The sequence below is a fragment of the Typopeltis vanoorti genome, chromosome 14, assembly GCF_054136105.1.
Source record: "Typopeltis vanoorti isolate ZY-2024b chromosome 14, IOZ_Tvanoo_1.0, whole genome shotgun sequence".
Lineage (NCBI taxonomy): Eukaryota > Metazoa > Arthropoda > Arachnida > Uropygi > Thelyphonidae > Typopeltis > Typopeltis vanoorti.
The window spans coordinates 62,443,670-62,460,160 of record NC_143562.1 but is presented as its reverse complement, the minus strand read 5'-3'; the positions used below and the strand labels follow the sequence as shown (position 1 = coordinate 62,460,160).

The 16,491-nt window shown below is 35.2% G+C and overlaps 2 protein-coding genes across 2 annotated transcripts in view; one reads left to right on the top strand and one right to left on the bottom strand.

The window, feature by feature from the left end:
• The window catches only part of Sec31 (COPII coat complex component secretory 31), a 486,555-nt gene that overhangs the window by 376,711 nt on the left and 93,353 nt on the right, over positions 1-16,491 (bottom strand). The gene's annotated exons all lie outside the window — the stretch shown is intronic.
• Positions 1-16,491, top strand: part of LOC150099539 (UPAR/Ly6 domain-containing protein crok-like) — a 32,768-nt gene that overhangs the window by 6,142 nt on the left and 10,135 nt on the right. The gene's annotated exons all lie outside the window — the stretch shown is intronic.

The following is a 16,491-nucleotide window of genomic DNA, read 5'->3' as shown; positions in this document are numbered from 1 at the left end:
TCTCTCTCTCTCTCTCTCTCTCTCTCTCACACACACACACACACACACACACACACACACACACACACACACACACACACACACACACACACACACACACACACACACACACACACACACACACACACACACACACACACACACACACACACACACACACACACACACACACACAAAGAAAAACAATGTACGAGTTATGTTCATTCTGACCATCTGTCAGTAGTCATATACTAACTCCATTCTGGCAGGACAAATTCTACTGAAATTTAATATTTGGAATTTTTATCAAAACCAATATTTCAATTTTGGTTTAAATACGATGATTTTCTATGTCAAAATTAAGCAAAACGTTTCGAAATGATAGTAATAACCCAATTCTGACTTGATTCAAGTTTAATGAAATTGGATATTTTGAGACTTCTGCTAAAATATATCTCAAATTTAGTTTTTTCAACTGGGCTCTTTTTATGCCAAAATGATACCGAATCGTATGTTACATATGACAACAAATAAACTGTATAACTGTATACAATATATAAGCATAATCTCAGTTCAATTATTAGTTCCGAATTAGTTTATAACAATATAGATATTTAATATAGTTTTGTGTTATTTTGATTACGAAGTTCAGCATAGCAGGTAATATTTTAATGCACTTTTGAAAATACATATATTACCATATTTAAAATTTCATCCCTCCATAACATTTATCGAATCTCTTTATGCCTCTTTACAAATCAATTTGTCTGTTTAAAGAAAAATAAACAGCGAAAAAAGAACTGTCTGAAATGATCCTAGCATTCGAGAATGAATTTTAATTTTAATAATATATTTTTTTTATTTGCGATTTTTTGATGGATGTCGCCAATGAGGCGAGTATATTATGTTTATAATACACTCGCCTATATTACTACTCGCCCATAATACAATTTGAGAACACATATCATGTGTTCTCAAATTGATTTGTCTGTTTCCCAAGATTAAAAAACCGAGTTTTTAATCGATAGTTGAAAGTCCTTTTATATAAAGAATCCATCTATCCTAAACTGAATTTGAACATAGGTCTTTTCGTCGCAAAGAAGGCAAGTGGTTTTTAAATGGTTGTTAATTAAAACTTCTTTCAACTTACAAAGATGACAATATTGTATAACATATAGTCAAATTCCATATTTCAGCCACGAATAAAGATTTTCACGGAAACTGCACATCACAGCATTGCATCAGTGTATGTGGTGAATAACGTTTATATAAGGTGAATAACGTACACTTGGAGATTTAATATATTTGAAAGCTCAATGGAACTTTTTTTTATTAATAATGGTCGCCTGATCAGTGATTAGATAATGAGGAGGGGCAAAGAACTGAAGAATAAGAGCTATCCATAAGAACTAGTTTATAATAATAATAAAGCATTTAACTACATATCGAAATGCACGAGTTACGATGTTATGATGGAGCATTTTTTTGGGTGCCACTTTAAAAATCAGCTGTCTTGCCAATACCGCTAAAGGTGCAATTCTATGAATATATTCTTAATTAATTTCAGTAGAGGCATTATTAGACCTTACATCAATATCATTACAGGAAATCTGTTTCTTCTACATCAATATATGAAAATGAAGAGCTAGTTCCTTTTTTTAAGATGAGTTTTGTAAACTCAAGAAACTGTAAACAAACTTGCCCAGACAACTCTTTCAAAGATGACTTACTCGGTATTCGAACTCACAGCCTTTGCAGAAAGAAGCTGTGGCTTCTAGGGAATCTAGCAGTTATTTCTTCTCTAAGAAACTTCTTTTAAGAAAACTATACACCTTTGCCTAAACCTATCAACTCCGAATGGACGAAGAAGATTTGAAAATATTTTCCTCATACCACTTTGTAACTTAGTTATCATTCTTCCAATACGCTGGACCCTTTCTTAATCAGATCTCCCTCCAAATACACTGTAGATGTTTGCTTTCCTCTTGGAAACTCTGACCATAATCTTATTGTCTCATTTTCTAAAGATCAATCTCCTCATCTCCTCCCTCAGCTTCGTACTTTATGGCATTACAACGTTGCCAATTGCGACAACCTCTGAGATTTCTCTGTCTCTTTTATGTAGTCGGACTGCCGTTTTTGCTTTCCTGATCAGGGCATCTACTCTGAACAAATTACCGAAATAATCCCTAATGGAAAGAAGGCATTCATTACCCACTCCACTGCAACCCCCCCCCCGCTGACCTCTGTTCAAAAATCCTGGTTCACTAAAAATCGTGCCTCTGCAGTTCATGATAAAAATACAACATATGTTCCATGGCTCAAGCCAATAACTCCAGTTTTTCACTTGGCTTCCATTATTATACTCCAAACAAATGTAAGAAAAAATCCAAAGAATGAAATATAAGCATATTGATCTCATTCACCATACTGCTAATAAGATGACTGAAGACAAATTTGATGCAGAAAGTATATACTTCATTTCATATATGCACTGATGCAATAAAAGTAAATGAAGCTTATATATACATAACTCATAACATAACTCATCCTACGCATGAGGGGTACAGATAAGGATTGAAAAAGAATAAATCTATTGACATTTTTCTTAAAGAACTGGGTGTTGAAATTGTTGGGAAAGACATTATGAGAAAGGCTCTTCGAGAGGACAAGGGTAGATGGAATAAATGACGAAGAGAAGAAGCAGGTTCGATGTGTTTGCAGTTTACTAAAAAAAAAAAAAAGGATGTTGGACAGCTGATGGTCTCGTTTTAACAGGCCGAATAATGTTGGCCAAATCACTGGAGCAGTGACCATTGAAGTGCATGTAGAAGAGACACAGAGCTGAAACTTTGCGTTCATGAGATAGCGGTTGAAGTGAGCCAGTGAGGGTGGGCCATGTATGAGCCGAATTGCTATCATCTGGACAGTATCAAGAATTTTAAAGGAAGTTTTCGGTGAACCATCCCAAATGTGTGAATAGTATTCTAAGGATTGGCAGATTTGGGATTTATATGAGGTTAGTAGCTGGATCAGTGTAAAATAGCCTCTTGAGTGGAAAAGACGCTAATTTTAGACTGAGGAGAGTATTGATGTGATGTGTTTGTGCCAGGAGAGGTGAGGTAAATGTCAGTCCAAGGAGTTCATCCTGTCTGGTGATGTGTATTAATGAGGATAAGGGAGAGTTAGCGGAGGATTGTATTTTCGCGTCACTGAAGGTGACCAGGTTATCTTTGTTCTACTGAAGGGTGATCTTGATGTAAGGGATGGCTGGGAATTACATGATTTGTCAAAGGAGTAGAATGAATGGAGAGTGCTATATTTTTATCTTTTCAGTTTTATTTAATTAAATAATTTTCTGTCTTTTTTTTAATTATTGTCTACAGAGTTCAGATGGAACACACTTTCCACAATTTCTGGAATACTCCTTTCTATTCACGTATTCAAAAAAAGCACAAATTGCTGCTGTAGGCGGAAATATTTCCTAATTTCTTGGTCTGGCAATCAAAAGATATGACAACTATCAGAAATTTACTGCGCCGTTGCATTATCATGTTGCCTTTCATTTTTAAAATGATGTTTTTCTCCCTTCATTATAACTGATTATAACTGACAGCATCAAAGGTCAAATACAACCAGAAGGGTAGCCTTTGACATAATTTAATAATTTGATGAACAATTAGTATACTACCGTACTAGTGCTTCATCAGTAGATTTGAAGTTAAATACTCATAAATATAATTCGCAGTAACCTAAATGAATATTACATGACTTTTTTCTTCAATTCTTAGACTTAGTAATTTTAGGAATAAGTTCGTTAATGTTGAGGAAGCAAAGAAACTCAGCTTGAAGTTCTAAAAATGTTCAGCGAATTCTCATAACAGTATCCGCACTTGAGGATATTGTATGTCCGGTTGGTTAGTGTGCCTTTCGGAAGGGAAGAACCTGAGTTTTCAGGAATGTTAAAACTCCGCCACCATTATATTAAACTGGTTAACTGGCCTTCGGACGGGAATAATCTATAATGCCTGCATGAGATTCGAATCCAAGTCTTGTTAACTAAAGAAAAATGGTGTTCCTTCCAAATGAGTGACTGTAGGATGATTACAGATACGTTTGGACAATGCGTACCCAAAGTTTAGTAATCTATGTTCCCTGTTGGTGGAATTGTAAATTCGGAAAGTGTGCATGTGAGAATATGTGGGGGTCCAGAGGGTTTCATACTTGATAAATGTTATTAATATATAGCAAAGTCTGAAATGTATGCTATCACGATCGCATCAGAAACGTTAATTTTTAAGTACAAATGTTTCTTAAAGTGCAGATAATTTATCTAAAAATGCGAATAATTTATTCGTATTTTTAATTTATTCAGTTGAAAATATGGATAACTTATCAAACTTTACTAAAATATACTCGTCGGGTAGTCTTTGCTCGCGAAACCTGTTTTCCGCTGTACTTACATTCGAAAGTTTATAACAGACACTTTATATACACAAATACTACAAGTAACTAACAGTGCATATCCCTATTTATTTTATTGTATTTTTATTATTATTTCATCAATTTAGTTAGTTATTTTTTACAATAGAGCATGTATTGCGAATAGACTTGTCCATTCGCAATACAAACATCTCACGAAATATTAAGATCAGCATATTCTTTAAATGTACGAAATTTCCAGAGAATAGTACCACTTTTGTGCTTTTAAATTCAAGAGCTTTTAGATAAGTTGGGATCATTTGGATAAGTTTATACCAATCACAGTAATACTTGCACATAGTTTCTTTAATATAGGTGCTTGAAAACGTTTCCCAGTCTTAATTCCTAAAATAATAATAATAATAATAATAATAGGGATTTTGACATCTTCTATGGTCTTGATCCATTTCTCTACAAGCAATTCCATCCCTTGGAGATACCTTAACATTGGCAACACACATGAAGCACATTATGCTGAGTGAGAAAGAAGCTCCATCTCCAGTTCCCTGAGTTTTTCTCCTCTCCTTGAGTTCAAACTGTTGGGTAGTCTAGAATTGTGCCTGTCTTCGTTTGACCACAGCATCAACATAATTGTTAATAATAGATATGATTGTTAACAGGTCGACGGTGATTTCGAATCCTCCTGGAACTAACGTGGATTACACGTTAAAGTGTATTCATCGTTATTAGTTGTTCTAACTTAAGCGTCCATGACCTTCCAAGTATCCTTGGGTTTCGTAACTATAATTGGATGATTAACTGTTATGATTTTCCCAGGCCATGTGAATAATAATTACAACAGAAACCGAGTTGATTTGCGTAGTCTAGATATATAAATTTGTCTAATTTTATTGTTATTATTATTATTATTTTGACAACTCCAGGGAGTCTAAATACTCATCGAGGAAGGGCACCTGCTCTACAGCTCTGTCTCCACCACTCAATCCACCAACTGACCGCAACTACACTAACGCCATCTACCGCCGACCACCACCACTGGTATTTCCAGAGACAATCACAATAATTTTGTCAATCACTACAAATTGATTAAAACCAAAATCGAAACGATTCAACCCATTTTAGTGGCGTTATTTGATATTATTTGATATTTAGTCCTAATATCCAATAATATTTGATATTTAGTCCTAAATATCAAATGTTATTTTTCAATTATATCCAGCCAGTGCTGAGCTATTACTATCAGATTTGACATATTAAATCTCAAATTTTATTAAATGTCGCCCAGCCAGACCGGCGGTATTGCAACATATGATTTCTACATCTTTTGCTACTTTGCTTCAAATGATCCGATAAATTTTTGTAAGGATTCTAGATACAAATTTCAATAAAATTTGTATCTAGAATAACGACTTTAATAGCTTACATTCTGAAAAAAAAAAAAAAAATCTAAAAAAAGACTCTAGGTTCAGCTGATTTGATAATGAATAACGTCATCATACAAATATGCTATTGCTCAACGCCTCGATTATTTCCACATTTGCTGTCGTCCATCTCATTATTTTTATCATTATTCTTCTCATTATTCTTATAATAACTTTCATAATTGCATTATTCTGGCACGTTTGCTTTTTATATTTAATCAGTAAATGCGTATTAAATATATACTTTAAATATTTTTAATTCCGTTAAATATTTTAAATTCTCCCCTCATTTTCTTTTGAGTTGTGTAATTCATTTTTACCCTTCATAATTAATTAATTATCGTATGATGATAGAACGGTCGTGAGTCCCTTTTACGGGGATGTACCACACCATCTCAGTTCCCCCAAATTTTATCCGGGCTCGGAACCGGCATAGCTGACGAATCAAGTCTATGGCTGGGTCAGTATTCCTGACTAATCCGTGTGTGTGTGTGTGTTCACGGGGCCGGTTTGCTGCTTGCGGGATGAAAAAACCCCCAGATAAACTGGCGGAAAAAAACCTGCTGTCCACGCCCAAGATCGGCTAACTTGGCTATGGCTGAGGAAGATCCTGAAGCTCCTCGCATCATCGACGGGAATCGAACCTAGGACACTCCTTCCCCAGGCATATGGTTGCGAAGTGCAAAGCCACTAGGCTAACCACGCGGATCATTGAACATAAGACTGGCAGTGAGATCGTGAAACAGCTAATATCTTTTTTGATAAAATCCTTTTTTGAAACATATTTGAAACGTGAAAAATAGAAGGGGTAAATTATTAGAATGTTGGTAGACCCAACTGGGTAAGAAGCTTAATCTTTAAGAATATACTGTGGTATGCCATTGTTCTGTTTCTAATTAGCCTACGAAACGTCAAACCAATCTTTATTTAAGCATTCGAACAACGAAAAGAAAGAAAAAATTATCAGTTTGCAGACAAAAAAGGTCCACCAGCGATTAATATAACTGAACAGGAAAATTATCCCTTGCATAAGTCATCTTTGTGCTGAAAATTTGTTGAATAGCATGGCGTGACAACACATTCAATTCTTTTTTTTTTTTTTTTTTGAGCAAAATTATTAAAGAAATTATATTCGTTCAAAATAGGAGTCGCATTTTATGTATATCCCGTCCACCAACGGCTGTAAACACCTAACATACATTTTAGTATCTTTCGCGGGGAGAAGGGGGGGGTTGACTTTAAAACGAGTTAGAAGTTAAAAGACTAAAGAACCAGTTTAAAGGAAAGCCATCCTTGATTGGGGACGCTGACGTGTATAACTATCAATTGTACTTCCCAGCAGCAGAAACCATTTCAACCGTATGCTTCCTGCCATTTCGAGTGTTAGAACCATACAGTCATTCTTGAACCTGAAAGTCAAAACTGGACATAAAGTTGTTATAGGCTATATTAGAATATTATAGAATTATGAAAATGTGAAAACTAATCCAATATTAAATATTTAAACTTATTTATACGCCAAAATTCTCATATTTCGATTGGGTGAATGCAGAAAAGACTGGAATTTATTTTACAGGTTATCACTTTCTTCAGACACCCCCCCCCCGCATTTCTTCCTTTGTCCTGAAGTGATAGCGTTTCAAAACTATTCTCTCCCTCCTGATGTCAAAATATTAAAAAAAAAAAAAGATTAAATAAAATAACGTTAAGTAATGGCACATCTTTTCATTCGTTTCACATAATTCAGGATTAAAAAATTCAAAATTATTCAACATTTTCTAGATTTTGATTAATTATTTTTTGGAATACAAAATATGTTAAAAATGAGCGTTTATAATCCGAAATATTCAAAAACAAGAACGCTTTCTACAGATACTCTTCCTCCATCGCAAAACACCATATGTTCAAGACCTCACCCTAATGTGGGACATAATTTAAGCGTTCATTCCACTCCCTTAAGCTCACAATTAAATGCTGTTAAACATAATATTATCTTTCTTTCACGAAGATGAGTCATTTTTTTTTTTTTTTACACTTAGGTTACTTCCTGTTATTTCCTTTCACCTTAAAATACTAAAAAAAAGAAACAGTTCCATGAGAGAAAACAAAATGTATCATATTACTAGAGCACTTAGCTTTAACTTGCACAGTTTATTGAAAGCAGCAAGTGAGAGAATCGTTTTAGTTGCCTTTGCACAATCCCGATGTAGATCATTCTCATTCAACTGCAAGAGGAGTGAGGTGCTGTATAATTGATATCACATGCCATATGTTGACCTTTTTTTTCTTTGTTAATTTTGCTCACAGTAAAGATTTAGTTCTAATTAATTCTGTTAAAATGTCAGGATTTTTCGAACTGATTACAATGAGCATTTCATATATTGTACATCTAAGGTGATCAACTGGTATTCCTGTATATTACGTGAAAAGAAGTGATTCTGAAAAATAAGTCTTATAACTCACACAGCAAAAATTCTGGCACAAATAATTTTAGAGAGAATTAAGAATAAAATAGAAAAAAGAAATGAATGAGGAACAATTTGGATTCCGAACCAACAGAGGAACTAGAGAGGCTATAACTTGTTTAAGAATTATTGGAGAGAAAACACTAAACTATGGTGGAAAGTTGTTTTGGGGCTTTCTGGATTTTGAAAGGGCATTTGATACAGTGAAACATAAAAGGCTTTTTGACATTCTAGAAAATATTGATATTGATTCTTATGACTTGGAAATTTTGAAGAGATTATATTGGTCAAAAAAAGTCAGTATGTGTAAATGGAGAGGAAACAGGAGAATTCCCGGTGGAGAGAGGAGTAAGAAAAGGATGCAAGTTATCACCATTATTGTTTAACCTTTATAGTGAACAAATGCTTAGAGAGGCACTTGAAGATGTAGAAGAAGGAATAAAAATAAATGGAAGAATCATTAATAATTTAAGATATGCGGATGATGTAGTGGTGATGGCAGAAAGTGAAAATGGATTACAACAAATTGTTCAAAGAATTGAAAACTCTTCTAAAGAGTACGGACTAAGGATTAACACAAAGAAGACTAAGATAAGGATAATGGGCAGAAAAATAGGAGATAATGTAAAGATAAGATGTGGAGGAAAGATTTTAGAAGATGTGGATAGATTTCAATATTTAGGTAGGTGGATGTCAGAGAAAGGAACTTCAGGGTTGGACCTCAGAAATATAATAGGCAAAGCTAAATCTGCATTTATGGAAATTAAGAGAATTTTAATAAACAATAATATTAAAATAGGTGTTAGAGTTGGAATGGTGAAAGCAACAGTTTTGAGTATTGCAAGTTATGGAAGTGAGTCATGGACACTCAGAAAGAGAGATATGGAAAGAATTAATGCATTGGAAATGTGGTGTTATAGAAAGATGGAAAAGATTAGCAATACAGAAAGAATATCAAATCAAGAAGTTTTAAGACGAGTTGGGATGGAAAGAACACTGCTAAAGAATATGCCAAGAAAGACCAGATTTGCGGGACATCTTCTGAGAGGTTCTTCGGGACACTTGACAAGAACTATATTACAAGGGAAAGTTGAGGGGAAGAGAAGACGTGGAAGACCAACTAGAGAGTGGTTCAATGACATCGTGGAATGGACTGGCTTAAGAATGATGGAAGCGAAAAACGTATTTGGACACCTTACATGCCATGCAAATCTAGGATCATACCACATGCAAAAATATTCAAGGAGTGTCTGCGTAAGTCTGGTAATACGAGGGTGGTCTGAAAAGTTCTCGGCCTAACAATGAAAAAAATAATTTATAATTTCAAAATTATTTTTATTTCTCAGCATAATCTTCCTTAAGACTAATACATTTATTCCAGCGCCATTATCCCCTCCCTGTAGTGGTTCTCAGTAAGATCTGCAAAATACCCCTCTACAGCCGCGATCACCCCTTGATTCGAAGAAAAACGCTGACCAGTGAGGAAGAGATAGAAGTCAGGGGGAGCCAAATATGGGGAATAGGGTGGATGTTCCAACAATTCATAGTGCAGATCTCTTAATTTTACTATTGCCAAACACCTTTGTGGGCAGGTGCATTGTCCTGATGAAACATGATTTTTTTCTTCTACAAACCGGTTCTTTTCTCACGAATTTTTTCGTCCAGTCTGGTTAAAAGATCGGAATAATATTCCCCGGTTATTGTTTTACCCTTTTCAAGATAATTAATAAAAAAATGCCTTTAGTATCCCAAAACACCGATGCCATGACCTTTCCTGCTGATGGAACCGACTTTGTCTTCTTTGGCGCTGAACAACCGGCTTCTGTCCACTGTTTTGACTGCTGTTTGGATTCTGGTGTGTAATGATGAATCCAAGTCTCATCCATAGCAATAAATCGACGCACAAAATGTTTTATTCTTGTTAAAACGCTCCAAACACTGCTCAGAGATTTTCATGAGAGTGGGTTTTTGATCTGTGAATAAGTGTGGCACCCATTTTGCGCAAAGCTTTTTCATTTGCAATTCTTCATGCAAAATATATCCTACACTCTTTTGAAATCCCAATAGCCTCAACAATTTCATTCACTTTGACTCTCCGGTCATCCAATACCATATCGTACAGTTGATCAATGACTTCTTTTTGGACGTCCTTCACGTGGATCATCTTCAAGGCTGGTACGGCCACATTTAAACTCGGCAGCCCATTTCTTAATTGTCGAAAACGAAAGAGAAGAGTGCCCATAAACTTTTATGAACTTCTTGAATTTCTTTTGGTGTTAAAGCTTCTTTATCCATTTCAAGGATAAAATTAAAATTGTGAACAATTTTTTGATAGAATGACTCGCAATTTCACATTGATGCTTAAGACAGATGTACCAACTTAGAGTACAAGAACTTGCCGAAAGTGTTGCCATCTATGGTCGAGGCCGAGAACGTTTCAGACCACCCTCGTAAAAGGCGGGATGTGCCTGCATATTTAGCACTGTGCTCGATGTCAAGATGAACTGAAAGACTTCCAACGTGGGATGGTAGTTGAGTGTTCACATTAGTGATCTTTCTGTCCTTGACATTGGTACCCGTCTACTTACTACTTACTTAATCCTCTTCACTTCACCTGGGAGCATAGGTCTTCCACCACCATTTTTCCACCCGACTCTGTTTTTTGCTTCTGCTTTTATTTGGTTCCAGTTTTTAAATATTTGTTATTTCTTTCAGTATTGTTCTTTTCCATGTTTCTCTTGGCCTTCCTCGTCTTCGTTTACTCTGTGGGTTCCAATCTAGAGTCTGTTTTACTATTATTTCATCTTCTTTCCTCAACACATGCCCCAACCATCTCCATTTCCTTTCACGTATCTGTTGCAATATGGGTTTCTGGTTTGTTCTCAGCCATAGTTCTTCGTTTGATATTTGTTTTGGCCAATATATTCCCAGTATCATTCTTAAACACTTGTTCAGGAAGACCTGGACATTGTTAACTATCTTTTTGTTTAACATCCACGTTTCTGATCCATACATTAGTATTGCCTTTAAATTTGAGTTAAATATTCTCATTTTAGTTTTTATAGACAAATTCTTGTTTTTTTCCAAATATTTCTAAGTTGGTTGAAAGTTGAATAAGCCAGCTCTTTCCTTCTATTTATATCTTCAGTAGTTCCTCCTTTTATTGATACTATTGAACCAAGATATATAAATTGTTCTACTTCTTTAAGCGGTATTTCTTCTATTGTTGTTTATTTTGCTTTGCATTTATTTTCATCAACATTGTTTTATTTTTATTTATCCTAAGACCAACTTTTTTGACTGTTTCTACAAGTGTTGTTGTTGTTTTTTGTTCTATATGTTGGTGCTTCTGTGAAAGTAAAATATGCAAAATCTAGATCGTGGAGTTGGTTTTGAAGTAACCATTGTAATCCTGTATTTCCGTGAGATACTTTTCTTATCATCCAGTCTATGACAATTAAAAACATAGTAGGGGAGAGTATACAACCTTGCCTTACTCCTGTCTTTGTTTTAAACGGTTCTGAGAGGGCATTGGCATTTCCATGTATTACTTTAATTTCAAAATCTTCATACATTTTTTAAATTATTCTTATTATTTTTTCTGGGAGTCCATAATTTCCAAGTAATTTCCATAGGGAAGATCTGTTTATACTGTCGAAAGCTTGTTCAAAATCGATAAAATTTAAGTATAAGCTTGCCTGCTATTCCAATGATTGTTCCACGATTAATCGTCAAGTGGCAATGTGGTCGGTGCATGATCTATTGGTTCTAAATCCTGCCTGTTCTAGTCTTAGTTGTTTTTCTATTTCTATTTTGATTCTTTCTAGTATTATCCTTGCTAATAGTTTACTTATAACACTCAGCAATGTTATACATCTCCAATTTTTGCATTTAGATAGCTACCCATCTAAGTATACATAAATCCGCCGTTGCTTATATCATTCGTAGATAGAAAGTTGTTGGTGCTACCACAGCAGGAAAACGTCCTGGAGACCACCTACACTGGCTGAATGAGATCAACACGCTGTGTCTTGGAATGTTCGAGCATCTCGCACGACATCAGCGGAGGACCTGGCAGTTAACCTGAAAATGTTGCACGAACATCTGTCAGTACTAGAACTGTCCGCAGAGAGGTGCATGTCTTAGGTTACTACGGCAGAGCTGCTGCAAACAAGCCACACATCCTTCCCCCCCCCCCCCCTCAACGCCAAATGACGTTTAGACTGGTGTCTTTCACACCGTTCCTGGACAGTAAATGATTGGAAAAGGTTCTGTGGAGCGACGAATTACACTTCCAAATGTTTCACTCTGATGGTCGAGTTTGTATCTGGAGAATACCGGGAAACGGTTCCGGCAGGATTGCATCATTCCAACTATCCAGTTTGGTGGAAGCTCGGTAATGGTATGGGGTGTTTCAGTTGGATGGGGCTTGGTCCATTGGTGAACGTGTCCAAAACTATGGCGTCTGATGGCTACCTGGATATTCTGGACAACTTCATGCTTCTGATGTTGTAGAAGTACTTCGACAGTGACGCTTACATATTTCAACACTACAATGCTCCTGATGTTGTAGAAGTACTTCGACAGTGACGCTTACATATTTCAACACTACAATGCTCCATACCCCGGAGAATACTGGGATACTACCAGTCCAATACTACAACGTTGCAGTATTGGACTGGCAGTATGTAACTGTATAACACTTCAAATTAGAAGCTGTAGAATAAAATAAAAACTTTTTTCTAGCTTACGGTTTATCTCTGCTAAAATGAGTATTTTAAAGAGTATAAATAAATGAACCCTCTATATAGTGGTTCATTTAGTATATATACTATATGTACCCTCTATATAGTATATAGTACATGGCGTAGAATAAATATGTACGTAGAAAAAAATCGTAGTGATAGAGTACAGTTCCCAGTATTGAACAAAGAAGTCATTTATTAGAAATTGGGAATCAGTAATTTTTTTCTACCTTTCAAAAGCCTTACCGTAGTACAGTCGCAAGAACCGCACGAAATATATATACTCATCGGCTAGAAAAACTTGGGTTTAAATTCCATCTACAAGGAGAATTCTATCAAGGTTTCTCTAAAGTCCTAGATGAGCGTTTTTCTACTGAAGCTGAGTTAGCCAGGCTCATAAGCAGATAGCAATGTATTTAATCTCGCAAAGTAGACATACATGGTTATAATTTCCAAGTAAGTTTTCACTTCAAATAAGTTTTAAAAATACTATCATTAAGCAAATAGTAGTAACTTAAACTTTATAATTTGATCTGACGTAAATACTACAGAAGTTTAATGGCATTTTTATTTAGGATGAATGGCAAGATTTTATTTTAAGAAACAGGATAACTAGCTTACGCTATCCTACCAAAACTCATAGGATGCCTCTTCAGCAAAACGGGTTTGAGTAGACAATATGTAAATTTTGTGCTCTAGAAAATAGACTGATGGCTCTCTGAGAAATCATTTCAGCCTCATTTGAAACGCTGTTAACAAAAATTAACAGTGTTTGGGAAGGAAATGATATCATTCATTAATTGTAGAAAATGCAATTAAGCATTCTCAGGCCTATAGCTGGGAACGTTTGGAAAAAATCGAAGTCTAGATGGCGCTGATCTCAAGATACAAACACGTTTAAAATACTAACTGACAGGAATCATTGCTCCTCAGGAAGGCTGTTATCTCGTTTTATCCTCAAATCTTAGAGGACATGTCTTTGAATACGGACAACCAAACAATCCATGACCTACAGAGAGTTACATATTACTATGCATTTTAACAGAAGAGTTGCAGTCTACAAGAAATACAGAACCTGGAGCCACTGTCAGGCTTGAGAAATGACAAGTATGCTACACACTCTTCCGGTCTGATGAAGATATCTGATCTGGAAGGATGCCTGAAGAACGCTTTTAACCGAAATGTGAGCAAAACGCCATCGTTACAATTCATTGAGTAATAAAAATGCAAAAATAAAAATGGAACGATGAAAGGTTACTTCTTGTGCATTGATTAGGTCTACTCTGTCAATTCCTACGCTCACATTCTAGGCAACTGTATCCCCTACATAATGAGAGCTTTATAGTACCGATCCTCACACTTATCAACATGAAAACATTCCATGTTAGAGAGCAATAATTGTAAACATGTAGTGTGAAGAGAATCATATCGGTGCATTGCAAGGGCCAGTATACAGAGCTCTGACCCAGGCGTAAAATAAGGTGGGACAACACATACTAGTAAGTCATTGCCTCCACAGAATCGTCACATATTATTAGTGCCCACTTGACATGAACAGACTAATAACACTTTCCTCCTTAATGCATTCAACGTATGCTTGTTTTGCAAGCTTCAAGTTAAGTAATCATGTCAGTAAAAAAAAAAAAAAAGCAAGAATGAGAAAGATGAATTCCTTTCTCTTGTAGGTAGTCTGTCATCATTATACCAAATTTGTTTTGGAAAGAATAGCACTATCGTCCAATATACCTGCGATTATTTAAGGTGACATGTCCTCCTAAAGTCTTTACTCTTTGCAAAGTGAACCATACAACGGGTTTGTTTTTCGAATCCACTAAAGAAGTTCATTTCAGCAGTTAGCTGATTCACATTCCTTGCTTTCTTCTGATCTGGAACACCTGTATAGACAGAGTGACGCCGACTCTGAGCTTCATAACAAGCCGTGAACGATCTTTTAGGAGTTATTTTCATAGTGCATATGTTGGAAAACATTATTCATAATAACTATGGGATATTCAGATTTCATACAGTAAGCATGTATTATAGCTAATTTGACATATTTTTTTCATGAAATTCTTGATTCAACAAGTAATTTTTGAACATTAAAATTCCCGAATCTTCTGATGAAAATAGATTTAAACAGAAAACAAAAAAGAAATGTTCAGGATTGCGAAGAGTATTTATTCTGGGACAGGTTGGAATTAGCGAAAGGTGGAAGCAATATCGTAAACTGGAAGAAAAAAAAAGTTAAACGAGAAAATAAATGAGAGATGAACTAGAGAGAGAAGAAGAGAAAAATTCAAATCGCCATACCGATGAAATCAATGGTATTTAAAAGGAGAATTGATAATTCACTGCAGAGACAAAATATTTGATAGACGCAAAAGGAGGTGAAAGACGATTAGAATTCTATCCTCGGTCGTATACAGTCTTAAAAACTGTTTTGTATTGGCATTGTCACTGGTTTTATCTAGTAATAAATGACAAAACAAAACGACCAAACGCTGTACTTACTGTTAAAATATGATATCTTATTTGTGCCAATGCATAAGCATGTTAATGAATTAATAAATGTATTATTAAAAAAAAATCCCAGACCTCTACTTAATGTGAATTTTAAAAAAATGTCAGACCTATTACATAATAACCGAAGATTGAAAAGAAAGAACCAACGTAACATTGGATTTGAATATCCAAATCTTGTAATTCTTAGATGTATACAAAAGGTTCCCCCCCCCGTTTTTTTTCTGAAAAAAAAAAAAAAGAGGATGAACGAAGAGAAAGAAAGAGCAGCAGCTGCAATCTTGTTTCCATTTTAGCAATGCGGGAAAAAGTTTAAAGCTGTCTTAAGTCTCAAATTTTCTCAGTAGAATCATCGTAACATTGCCTCCCGTCATACGTCCTCACCTTATCTCTAGATTCACAATACGCTCGGCGTACGTGCCACGAAACGGAAAGGGCATTTACCGAAGTGCAGGTGTTGTTCCATAACCGACGAGCTGTTTAACTTCCGGTGGTATGGCTTTGTTGTAGGGCGTAGGTTGCAGGAATCAGTCGCAGTGGGAAAAGGGACTGAGGGATTGAAGAAGGGAAAAAAAAAAAAGGAAAAAAAAACTGAATACGGTTATACAAGTTCTAGTTATCACGTAGACCGAACATCGGCGAACCAGTGAGAGGATATGGATGTATTAGCTGGGCAATACCAAAATGAAAAAGTAGGGAGGAAATTTACCATGCAGCGTAGCGTGTATATTAAAACGAATAAATTAATTGACATTCGTTTACCTGAAATATTGAATGAACTATGCTGTTTATTACCTAAATGGTAATACTGTATTTATCTAATATTCAGCAATTATATATATATATATATATATATATATATATATATATATATATATATATATATATATATATATATAAACTCAAACCCACCCACAA